Source organism: Sarcophilus harrisii, chromosome 4 (assembly GCF_902635505.1).
Source record: "Sarcophilus harrisii chromosome 4, mSarHar1.11, whole genome shotgun sequence".
NCBI lineage: Eukaryota > Metazoa > Chordata > Mammalia > Dasyuromorphia > Dasyuridae > Sarcophilus > Sarcophilus harrisii.
In genome coordinates this window covers 313,142,148-313,155,548 of record NC_045429.1, presented here as the reverse complement: position 1 = coordinate 313,155,548, position 13,401 = coordinate 313,142,148, and the positions used below count along the sequence as shown (strand labels likewise).

The 13,401-nt window shown below is 32.1% G+C and overlaps 1 long non-coding RNA gene across 1 annotated transcript in view; it reads left to right on the top strand.

Moving 5' to 3' along the window:
- The first annotated feature begins 469 nt into the window (after nucleotides 1–469).
- LOC116423266 overlaps nucleotides 470–13,401 on the top strand; it is a 47,065-nt gene continuing 34,133 nt past the window's right edge. Inside the window, exon 1 of the long non-coding RNA XR_004233798.1 lies at nucleotides 470–686. This is a non-coding gene — a long non-coding RNA (uncharacterized LOC116423266). The remainder of the gene's footprint in view (nucleotides 687–13,401) is intronic.

Here is a 13,401-nt window from a genome sequence, read left to right as displayed (position 1 = left end):
TAATTTTCCACATAGCAAGGCAATTACTGGAAAGTAAAGGAATTGAAATAGAAAAGAAAAACTAAACAAATATCCTCCAATATTTGAATTTTTCAAACTCAGACATTTAATAGCATTTGCTACAATAAGTACCCCTAATTTGTAATTCCAAATCTATCTAATTACATTCTTGTCTACATCACATTTGTCCATTTTTTTTCACAAGAATAGCATGAGATTTTTTCCAAAATATATTTTTTCTGTACTGTCTGAAGTCACCTGTCTCTCCTGACTTACTGCTTACCTTTGTTTATTTAATTTTTATTAATTTTTAAAATTAGACTTCACATTAAGTCATTGTACACTCACATATGCAATAATGAGGACTGTCTATGAAACAATGGATGTATCATATGCAGTTTTTTTTTCCCAAGCATATATAAATTTAATATGGTAATACTAACACTCTCTTTTTTGTGTCCTATTCTGAATGCCGTTCTTTTCTCTTTTAAGTATTTTACAAGTTTCATTAAAACCTTTTTCTTTTCTTTTTGTCCCCTTCATTGCTATTACTGCCACCTGAGACTACATTCCCCTCTATCCAGATAAATAAACAAGAATAATCAAGCATAACAAATAAATATGGTAGTTATGTTTGAAAATGTCTCCTATTCTATAACTATAGTCTGTCACCTCTCCAATAAAAGGTAAGAAAAGCTTCATCTCTAATGTTTTTAAATCATGATGAGTCATTTTATTAATCAGAGGTCTTAAGTTTTTCAGTATTGTTGTCTTTTACAATATTGTGCTCAATGTATAAATTTTCACCTGTGCTTTCAATGTATAAATGTTTTTGTTCATTTTATTTTGCATAAATTCATACAAATATTCTATGGATGCTCTGAATTTATTCTTCTTGTCATTTCTTATGGCATCATACATTTGTTTATCCATTTTCCAACTGATTGTCATTTTGTTTCCTAATCTATGCTAAAAATCAATGAGTTCATCATTTCTTATGGTATACTGGTATTCCATAACAATCATGCCACAACTTGTTCAAACATTGAGTAATGCCACATGTTTTATCAACATCCCCTATATAATGGTTTCCCTTCTAATTCTCACTTCACTAATGTTGCTTGTGCAAAAAAAAATTTTTTATTTCACATAAATTGATTATTTTATCTATTGTTACATTTTGTCTAGTGTATGACCAAGAACCTGTCCCATATATGTAACTAACGTAATGATAATAATAGATAGAATTTGTAAGATGGGGTCATATGGTAAGAAAATACTTAAATAAAATGAAGGAGTTGAGATATGGAGAGATTGAGAAGGTTTGATATACCTTCTGTGGTGACTGAGATGAGAAAATAGGCAGTTGGGTGTACAGTGTGTAGATTTCCAGGCCTGGAATCCGGAAATCCACAGTTCAAATGAGGCCTCAGACATTAGTAGTTGTGTGATCCTAGGCAATTTACTTAACCCTGTATACACAGTTTCCTCACCTGTAAAATGAACTGAAGAAGGGAATGGCAAACCATTCCAATATCTTTGCCAAGGAAATCCTAAATGGAGTCGTGAAGAAATGGACATAATTGAAAACCTGATAAAGGACTACATTGATTCAGTGAGGTAGTATGAAATGAATTTGTAATGTACAAAGGCAACTGATCATGAGATTTCTTCTAACTTTATTCAGAAGATTATGGGTAGGATAGAAGATAGTGGGTGATGTAATTTATCAAAAGCTAAAGTTTATCAAACAGAAAAACAGTGATTGTTACTATTGTCACCTTACCTTAACACCATTTTTCTTTTCAATAAACTTTAGCTTTTGGAAGTTATTCTCTTCTTTGGGATTTACCTCAACTTTTTCTGTACCCAAAGTATTTCTTTATTGTGTATTGCCCCTATTTCAAGATTGGATTTTTGTCCTTCAGCTACAAAATGGTTTCCCCTCAAATAGTTCTCATTAGACCAGATGATCAAAACAATACCTCTATAATTCCTCTATAATCAGGATGTTAGTGCTTCTCTCAGTTTTGTTGCTTTGACTAGGTTCAATCTTCCTCAGGAATCTCTGTCTTCAGTCCCCATAGTCCTCTTCCTGGAATGCAGCTGGCTCTCTTCATTACAAGTCTATTGGAACTTCCTGAATCACCTCATTGTTGAAAAGAGCCAAGTCAATCAGAGTTGATCATCAAATAATCTTGTTGCTGTGTACAATGTTCTCTTGGTTCTACTTACTTCACTTGGCATCAGTTCATGTAAGTCTCTATAGGCCTTTCTGAAATCATCCTGCCCTGACTGTTTCTTACAGAACAATAATATTCCCTTATATTCATATCCCATAACTTATTCAGCCATTCCCCAACTGATGAAGAACAACTGTTTCCAATTCCTTGCCACTAGAAAAAGAGTTGCTACAAACATATTTGTACATATGGGTCCTTTTCTTTTTTTATGATCTTTTTGGGATACAGGGCCAGTAGACATTGCTAAATCAAAGGGTATGCACATTTTGATGACCTATTGGGCATATTTCCAAATTGCTCTCCAGAATGGTTGAATCAATTCACAACTCCACCAGCAATGTATTAATGTCCCAGTTTTTCCACATCCTTTCCAACACTTATCATTATATTTTCCTGTCATTTTAACTAATTTAACAGGTGTGTAATGGTACCTCAGAGTTCTCTTAATTTGCATTTCTTTAATTGATTTGGAGCATTTTTTCAAATGACCAGAAATGGTTTTAATTGCTTCATCTGAAAATTGTCTGTTTTTATCCTTTAGCCATTTATCAATTAAGGAATAGTTCATATTCCTATAAATTTAAGTCAATCCTATGTATATATTTTAGAAATAAGGTCTGTATCAGAATTCTTGAATATAAAAAAAAATTTTCCCAGTTTTTTGCTTCCCTTCTAATCTTGGCTGCATTTGGTGCTGTTTATAAAAAATTTGTTAATTTAATATAATCGAAATTTATCCATTTTGCTTTGCATAATGTTCTCTAGTTTTTTGGCCATAAATTCCTTCCTTCTCTATAGTGTTCTTATTTGGTTTTCTGGAGTTTTGGTTTCAGTGGAGAAACGAAGGAGGAAAGCCTGCCACCACAGTGGTGTGAGATGGAATGAATGAATCTGTCTCTAAGTTCCCGGGCTTGTCCTTCAGCCTTCAGTCCATTTGTCTTCTCTGGCTTTGACTCTGGCTAGGTTTATCCTAGCTTATATGCTCTCATAATTACATTATCATAGGTGTGAATCTTGTAGAACTATATTAAGTACTAAGTACATGTACAGAGCAAGAGAACTATTAAGCATCATCCTAAACTAAATAATGATTATCTTTTATCAATTCCACTGACTTAACATATTGTAAGAATCCTTGTTTCAAATACAGAGTTCTGGTCCATAACACTTCTCCACACATCTAAAAGATAGACCATGACTTATTCTTCTGATTTGTGTATAGTGTCACCCTTTAAATTTATTCCATGAGTCCATTTTAAGCTTGTCTTGGTATAGGATGTTAAATGTTTGTCAGTGCCTAATTTCTGTCACACAGTTTTCCAAATTTCCAGCAATTTTTGTGAAATAGTGAGTTTTTATCCCAGAAGCTGGAATCTTTGGGTTTATCAAACACTAGATTACTATAGTTATTGAATATTGTGTGTTGTGAACCTAACTATTCCACTGATCATCTAATCTATTTCTTTGCCAATACCAAATGATTTTGATGACTACTGTTTTATAATAGAGTTTTAGATCTGATATAGCCTGCCACCTTTATTTGCATTTTTTCATTAATTCCCTTGAAATTCTTGACCTTTTGTTTTTCCAGATGAATCATGCTATAATATTTTCTATCTCTGTAATTTCTTGGCAGTTTGATTGGTATAACACTGAATAAATAGATTAATTTAGATAGAAGTATCATTTTTATTATATTAGCTTGGCCTTCCCATGAGCACTTGATATTCTTCCAATTGTTTAGAGCTGACTTTATTTGTTGGAAAGTATTTTGTAATTGATTTCATATAATTCCTGTCTTTGTCTTGGCAGGTAGACTTCCAAATATTTTATATTATCTACAGTTATTTTAAATGGAATTTTTCTTTGCATTTCTTGCTGCTGGACTTTATTGGTAGCATACAGAAGTACTAATCATTTATGTGGCTTATGATTTTACATATTTAAGTCAAATAATAATGAAGCAGCCAGCTCCAACACAAGAAAAGTTGGGTTTGAGTTCCACCTACAATATTTGTGAGTTTCAGTAAATCCCTTAACTTTTGAGTACTCTAGCCAACTACCTAAATTACACAGAAGATATCAAACTGAGTTGAGAGTGAGTTTCTTCACCAAAGAGTTTCTTAAATTGCAAGTCCCATATATATTAAACAAGAATTATATTAGAGTTATAAGGGGGAAAAAACTTCTATTTTTTCTCAGCAGAAATATGATGGACTAGAGCTACATAATGAAATATGAGTCATCTGATGTGACCCATGGGCTTATTTGCTTTGCATAACTAACTTATTGTTACCAAGAGATTAGAATAGGGAATTTTGATGAGAAAATGCATTTTTAAATTGCTTCCTTAAAATAGGTTTGGTTTTTTTTTGTGATGAAATCTGTTATAAAATCAGCCATCATAAAGATTTGTTATTGACAAGACATATCCAGAGATTCAGCTGAACACCTTCCCTTTCCAACTTCACTTTACATAAGCAATGTCTGTTTGGAAAAAGAAACATTCTAGAATGCTACAATTCTAGAGTAATAAAATTCCTAAGAGGTTTCTGACCCCAAAACCAGTTAGAGAAGAAATCATCTTCACAATATTCCCACTGTCCTGATTCCACTTGATTAATAGGTACAATTAATGACTTAGTAAAATAAAATCAGAACCAATGAAAGAAGTCTCAAGTAACTGAATATAGTTGTCACAGCTGTTTCCTGGCAACACCATTGGGTAGAAGAGAAGTTATTCCTGTGACCAAACACATTATTGATATTTGTTTGAAAAAACAATCATCATTTTAAGAAAAATACAAATGAGCTAAGAGCTTCAACAACAGGGAAATCAGGATGGTGAAGGACTTTAAGATCATGCTATACATAGATAGACTGAGGGAACTAAGGAAATTTAGAGAAGAAAATACTTGAGGATACATAATAGTATATATAGACTGTTTTTGTACCAGTGCCAGATTTGGAATCAGGAAGACTTTTTTTCCTAATATCTTAGCACCACAGACATTTACTAGGTGACTGTGGACAAGTCATTTAACCCTGTTTGTCTCAGTTTCTTCATTTTTAAAATGATTTGGAGAAGGAAATGGTAAATTATTTCAGTATCTCTGCCAAGAAAAATCCAACTGGGTTCATGAAGAGTCAGACATGATTGAAAAATTATCAAATGACTAAAAGCTTAAAATAAATAAGTAGATTGGTAGAATACCTAGACAAGTAAAATTAAGAATTTTTTTTTAACTAAACAAGCAAAAGGGTGATCATCAATGACAAAATTGATAATTTCTATTACATGAGTTTTTAAAAAAATGTTTTCAATAAAATAATGCAAATGAATTAAGAAGATAAAGGCTAGTGGGAAAAAAGGTTAGCATAAAATATTTCTAATAATGATTTTATATCCAAGACATATAAAGAACTCACACACAAAAAAATACATACACATACAGAAACACACATGTAGGTGTTTGTGTATATGACAAATGTATGTCATTATCCCAAAGATAAATGGTCAATAGATATAAAGACCTCATTGCAAACTATTACCAAGATAAAATATCAAATCACTAATAGTAAGAGAATTTTTAATAGAAGAAACTGTTTTCACCTTAAACTCACAAAAATGATGGAATACAAAAACAGTCTATGTTGAAAGGATTTGAAAATCTCCATAGTTTTATCTATATATATTTTGGTTGATATATAAATTAGTTTAATTGTTCTTAAAAGCAATTTGAAATTAGGCTAAAACATGATTTAAAAAATGTTTACATCCTTTTACCCAGAGTTCTCATTGTTAAATATATATTCCAAGAAAGTCAAAAATAAAAAGAAAGAAGTCATATATTCTGAAATAGTTATAATAGGACTTTTTGTGTTAGCAAAGGAATGAAGACATAGTAGATACACATCAATTAATTAATGACTAAATGAATCATAATATATTAATGTAATACAATATTATCTCAATGTAGACTAAAAAATCATGAGAAGACATATGAATTAATGGAAAGTCAATCAGTCAAAACACATTTCCGAAGTACTTATTATGTATAAGACATTGTACTAAATCCTGGGGATTCAAAGAAATGAAAAACCGTGCCTCCTCTCCAGAAATTCACATTTTTCAAGAACACACAAACAATTAAGTAGGTACATCAAAAATTTATACGGAGTGATTAGAAGATATTCTAAGAGAAGAAGGCACTATCAGTTGGGGATGGAAGTAAGGAGGATAAAAACTCCTTGAGGAAATTGGGATTTTATTTGAGTCTCAAAAGCAGGTAAAAGGAAAAGAATACATTTTAGGCACCAGAGAAAGTGAGGGAAGCAACATGGGTACACAGAAGATGAGGTTCAGTGAAATGAAAGAGAGAAATGAAGCAATGAATATGTGGTTATAACAATGAAAACTTCCAATATCTCAATAAAAGTTGCTTGCTCTAAAATAATTATTATAAATCTTGTCCTCAAAAGAGAAATCTGATAATGAATTTCTGTTCCTTATTTACAGAGGTGAAGACTCAAGGGTGGGGCATAACACATAGTGTTAGATTAGGCAAATGCTTTGATTACTTTTGTGGAACTGATTTTTCCCCCTCTTTTTTAATTTAAAGAAATGTAAAATTCAGCATTTGAGAGTTAGAAGGGAAAGCATTAGTTATATATTCCAATCTATACCTAAACAAAATTCACACAATTCTATATCTGAAAAATGGTCATCTAAATTGTGCTTGAATGCATACAAGGAAAAGAATCTACACAACTCAATGTAGCATTCAATATATAAAATGTAGCACTACTTACGAAAGAACAACACGTATATAAGTATATGTCAATTTGTTGAAAGCATAAAAGAAAAAATCAAATGACAGGGAAAAGTAGACAAAAAAATTTCATTTGGATCTTCAATATATATTCAAAAGAGATAAATCTAACAAAAAGAAAAATAAAAAAGTTAAGGAAATTAATATATTTTAGAATTTTTTTGAGAAAATATATTTTAGAAATTTTAGAATATTTTTAGAAAATATATTTTTAAAAATATATATTTTAGAATATTTTTAGAAAATATATTTTAGAAAAATTAGAGATGACAAATCTCTAGTGATTACTGAATGGGAAATAGAGAGGAATAAATATATTTAGAACATATTTTGATTACTATAAAAGCTATCTATGTGATAAGAACTAATCAAATAAAGTCAGAAAAGCAAATATATATACTTATTAAACATATATTTTACTAATCACAATGCAACAAATGTAATATTCAAGAAAGGATTTTTGAAGAAAAGATTAACATTGGAGACCAAATAATCTAATAATAAAGAATGAGTGGGTCAAAGAACAAATCATAGAAATAATAATTACATAAAAGGAAAAGATAACAAAGAGACAGTAATGAATCTTTGAGGATAAAACTACTAAAGTAACTAGGGGAAATTGTAAGTCTCTTTGTTTTGGGTATTTGTCTAGTTGTTGTTCATCCTTTGTTCTCAAAGACATCAAAGATGTCTTGACTTAAAAGTGAATTGCATTTAAGTGAGGCAGACCTGTACAAAGTCAACAGCCTCACTTTCTCCTCCAGAGTCATCAGAGTCCAGAGGCAAGATATAGGTCAAGATAACTTTAAGCAACAAAAGAAAAAAAATTTAGACATTCAGCTAAAAAAATATTTAAAGAACAAAAAGTAATTGGACTACTGAAACAAAAAACAAAATGAAAATTTTCAAAATCAAAAAGAGAACAACAAAACTGAAAAAAAATTGAATAAATAAATAAAACTATTCCATTTTGAAAAATATACTGTCAACTATTCTGATTAAGAAAAGAAGCCATCATAACAAATAAAGAAGAAATAAAGGAAATTATCAGAAACATAGTAGCCCAATTATGACAACAAAGCAAATGACTTAAATGAATGATTATTACAAAACTATAAAATTACAGAAGTATAAAATATAACAAAACAAGGAATTAAAAATTCTAAATTAAACAACAACAAATGAATAAAAAGAACTCCTAAATTGGGGAGGAAATGTAGGTTTACAAGTAGATTCTACCAGTCATTCAAAGAGCAATTATCTGACTTGCTCTACTTGTTTGTTAAAATAGCAAATAAAAAAAGAAATCCTACAAAATCTTTTCCAAGATAAAAACATAGTTTGAAACTCAAAGGAAGAAGGGAAGAGAAAGAAACCATAGATTTACATATGAAATGAACATCAGTATAGATGCTTTAAATAAAATATCATCATTGAAGTTATATTTAATAGCAATATATTAATAAGATTTTACACTATGACCAGTTTAGACTGATACTAGAAATAAAGATTTCGTTCAATATTAAGAAAACTATAAACATTTGTAATTAAAACTGAAAATTACATGCAAGCATAATTTATGCTAGAAAAAAAGCTTTTTAAAACATATAACATGAGTTTATGTTTAAAAACACTAAAAGTAGTCATTTTTATATATGGGCCTTTACTTATGATAACGAGTGTCTATCTAATACTAATATCTTTTATGTAATCAAAGAATGCTAGAAGACAATATAAGATCAAGGGGAAAACAAGTATGATCATTATCACCACTGTTATTTGATATTATTTTAAATAAATCAACAAATTTATCAAATCAACAAAAATAAAGTGAAAAAGCATAAAAGAAAATAAAATTAATGAATTTACAAGTGATGATAATCTTTTATTTTTTTTTTACTAAACTCTAGACACTAAATTTAATTTAAATTAATGAGTTAATTTAAATGGATGAATAATAAGCAAAGTATAAGTAACCAAGACCAAAATGCACCACAGGCCTCAGCCTATATAGCTAGAGTAATGGGCAGACTATAGCTCTGAAAACTACTATGTACTTTAACATAGCCCTGAACAAACAGACAATTTCCAGAGGCTAGAATTCCATGTGCTTCAGTATAATCCCAAGGAGACAGAAAACAGTTCAATGGCACCTGTACATGCTAGATTACTACAACTAGGACCTTGATTCAACTAAGAGCCTGTTTCAGCACTAGGTAAGCTGCCAGACATCTAGCTTGACAGCAGTGCCAGCCATCCCCCAGGGTATCCCCTCAGCACAGCACCAGACATGGGTCTCCAAGATAATTTCTCCAGAGCAACACCAATAAAGCCTTCAGCCCCTGGCATAAAAAGCCTGAGACAGTGCCCCTTCCACACCAGGAGCACAACTCAAATCAAAAAGAAAGAGAAAATGCCAATAAAAAACAATAAAAAAGAATATAATCATAGAAAGTTATTAAGGTCTTAAGAAAGATCAAGACATAAATTTCAAAGAGGACAATAATGTTGAAAACACCTATAGGAAAATGTCAAAAAAAAATGGATGTTAGTTTCAAACTCAGAAAAAACTTACAAAAGAACTCAAAATGGGAGGTTAAAATCATATAAGATAAAGAAGAAAAATTCGGAAAAAATGAGAGAGAACTATAAGAATTTTGAAATTAAGAGGATTATTTTTTAAAAAGAGTCAGCAGCTTGCAGGGAGGGGGGGGGAAACCAACTGTTTAAAAAGTAGAATTGGACAAATGGACAAGGAAATACAAAAACCCACAGAAGAAAGCTCCTTAAAGAGTACAATTAGCCAAATGGTTAAGAAAATACAAAAGCTAATTGAGAAAAAGGAGCTCCCTAAAAGTTAGAATTCAGGAAGTTGAAGGTAATGACACTGTTAAGACAGCAAGGCTCAATCAAATAAATTTAGAAGAATAAAAAAAATAGAAGAGAATGTAAAATACTTCATGGGGAAAATAACAGACTTAGAAAATAGATCTAAGACACAAAATATCAGAATCATTAGACTACTTGAAAGCCATAATCAGAATGAGGATCTGGACATCATGTTTCAAGAAATTATCAAGGAAAACTACCTTGATATTCTGAAACCAGAGCACAAAATTGGTAGCAAAAAGACTACAGAAAATGATCCTCAGGATAATACACTATGATCAAGTAGGATTTATACCAGGAATGTAGGGCTGGTTCAATATTAGGAAAACTATCAATATAATTAGCCATATTAATAACCAAATTAGCAAAAACCATATGATCATCTCAATAGATGCAGAAAAAACATTTGATAAAATCCAACATCCATTCCTATTAAAAACACTTGAGAGTATAGGAATAAATGGACTTTTTCTTAAAATGATCAGCAGCATCTATTTAAAACCATCAATAAGCATCATATGTAATGGGGACAAACTGCAACCATTCCCAATAAGATCAGGAGTGAAACAAGGTTGTCCACTATCACCGTTACTATTTAATAGTGTATTAGAAATGCTAGCTTTGGCAATAAGAACTGAGAAAGAGATTAAAAGAACAAGAATAAGCAACGAGGAAACTAAATTATCACTCTTTGCTGATGATATGATGGTATACTTAGAGAAATTCCATTTAAAGTAACTACTGATAGTATAAAATATTTAGGAATCTATCTGCCAAGGGAAAATCAGAAACTTTATGACCAAAATTACAAACCACTTTCCACACAAATTATGTCTGATCTAACCAATTGGAAAAATATTAAATGCTCTTGGATAGGTCGAGCAAATATAATAAAGATGAAAATACTACCTAAACTAATCTATTTGTTTAGCGCTATACCAATCAGACTCCCAAAAAACTATTTTAATGACCTAGAAAAAATAACAACAAAATTCATATGGAAAAAAAAAGGTCAAGAATTTCAAGGGAATTAATGAAAAAAAATCAAATGAAGGTAGCTTAGCTGTACCAAATCTAAAATTATATTATAGAGCAGCAGTCACCAAAACCATTTGGTATTGGCTAAGGAACAGATTAGTTAATCAGTGGAATAGGTTAGGTTCAAGGGACAAAACAGTCAACAACTATAGCAACCTAGTCTTTGACAAACCCAAAGACCCCAGCTTTTGGGATAAGAACTTACTGTTTGACAAAAATTGCTGGGGAAATTGGAAACTAATATGGCAGAAACTAGGCATTGATCCACACTTAATACCGTACACCAAGATAAGGTCAAAATGGGTTCATGACCTAGGCATAAAGAATGAGATTATAAATAAATTAGAGGAACACAGGATAGTTTACCTCTCAGATCTGTGGAAGAGGAAGGAATTTATGACCAAAGAAGAACTAGAGATCATTACTGATCACAAAATAGAAAATTTTGACTATATCAAACTGAAAAGTTTTTGTACAAACAAAACTAATGCAGACAAGATTAGAAGGGAAGCAATAAACTGGGAAAACATTTTTATAGTCAAAGGTTCTGATAAAGGCCTCATTTCCAAAATATATAGAGAATTGACTCTAATTTATAAAAAACCAAGCCATTCTCCAATTGATAAATGGTCAAAGGATATGAACAGACAATTCTCAGATGAAGAAATTGAAACTATTTCTAACCATATGAAAAGATGCTCCAACTCATTATTAATTAGAGAAATGCAAATTAAGACAACTCTGAGATACCACTACACACCTGTCAGATTGGCTAAAATGACAGGGAGGGGGAGCGGAGCCAAGATGGCGGAGAAGACACACGCGTCTTTCTAAGCTCTTCTCTTACCCTCTTTATCAATAATATATCAAGCCTCAAAAATAGTCTTGACTGCTACAATTCGTAAAGATAAGAAGTAGAACAACTCACCAGCCGAAAAAAATCTGCAGTCTCGCCAAAAAAGGTTGGTTCGGGGCCAGGGGAGATCGCGCAGACTGGGAGAGAAATTAGTTCGAGGAGAGTCTCAAACCGAGGGTGAAGGCACAGATCTCAGCACTGCAGCAGCCCCAACCCGCAGTAAGGGGCTTTTCCTTGGGGCTGTTGTGATCCTGCACGGCAGGAGGGACGCAGCCAGGTTAGCCTCCAATCGCGCAGGGGAGCTCGGCTTAGGCCATAGAGCTTTTCCAGGGCGCATTTGCATCAGGCAGAGACACTGGGCAGAGTTTGTGGCTGTCTGCGTTCTGCAGTCAGCTGCTAATACCACAGTCCCACAAGAGGTCGCCTGGCGGTGACACTTTCACCACTTAGTCTCTGCAGCCGAGGGCAATCGATAATCCACTCAGCCCTACTAAGCAGTTTGATAGCTCGGCCAGTGCTGAATCCACCTCCTGTTGGGGGAAGGGAAAACTCTCACACAGAGCACTCCCATACCTTGGAGCCGGAAATCGGTTTACATCTCTCCCTATTCTGCAGAGGAAGCTGGTAACCCCCTTGCCTAGGAGACCTACCCTAAAGGCTTTAAAACATGAATAAAAAGATGAAAAGAACAATCGACAGCTTCTATGCAGAAAAAGAGCAGGTCAGCAAACCTGAAGAGACCCTCAAACAGCAAAATGCATCAGACTGTCCTCCTTTACAGAATGCTCTCATAGAAGAGGGCCATTAAAAGTCTCAAAAGAGAGTTAGAAGATAAATGGGGAAAGGAAGAGAAGCCTTACAAGAGAGCAACAACTTCCTGAAATACGAATTGGAAAAATAAAGAATTCACTAGAAAGTAGGATTTGTGAATTGGAAAAGACAAAGAACACGCAAGAAAGTAGGATCTGTGAATTGGAAAAAGAAAATAATTCACTAAAAAAAAAAATTAGTGAAATGGAAAAAAATTCCACAGACCAAAACAATACATTCAAAAACTCAATTGGACATATACAGAAAGAAGTAAAAAAAGCTAATGAAGAAAATAATTCTTTAAAAATTAGAACTGAACAAATAGAAACTAATGATTCATTGAGACAGCAAGAATCAGTCAAGCAAAAACAAAAAAATGACAAACTGGAAAAAACCATGAATTATCTACTTGCAAAAACGACAGACTTGGAAAATAGATCTAGGAGAGATAATCTGAGGATTATTGGACTTTCTGAAAACTATGATGAAAAAAAGAGCCTAGATACTATTTTACAAGAAATCATCAAAGAGAACTGCCCAGATGTAATAGAATCAGAAGGTAAAATAGGCATTGAAAGAATTCATCGAACACCTTCTGAAAGAAACCCTAAAATAAAAACCCCAAGGAATATTGTGGCAAAATTTCAGAACTATCAGATTAAGGAAAAAATTTTACAAGCAGCCAAAAAAAAACCATTTAAATACCGAGGTGCCACAATAAGGATCACCCAAG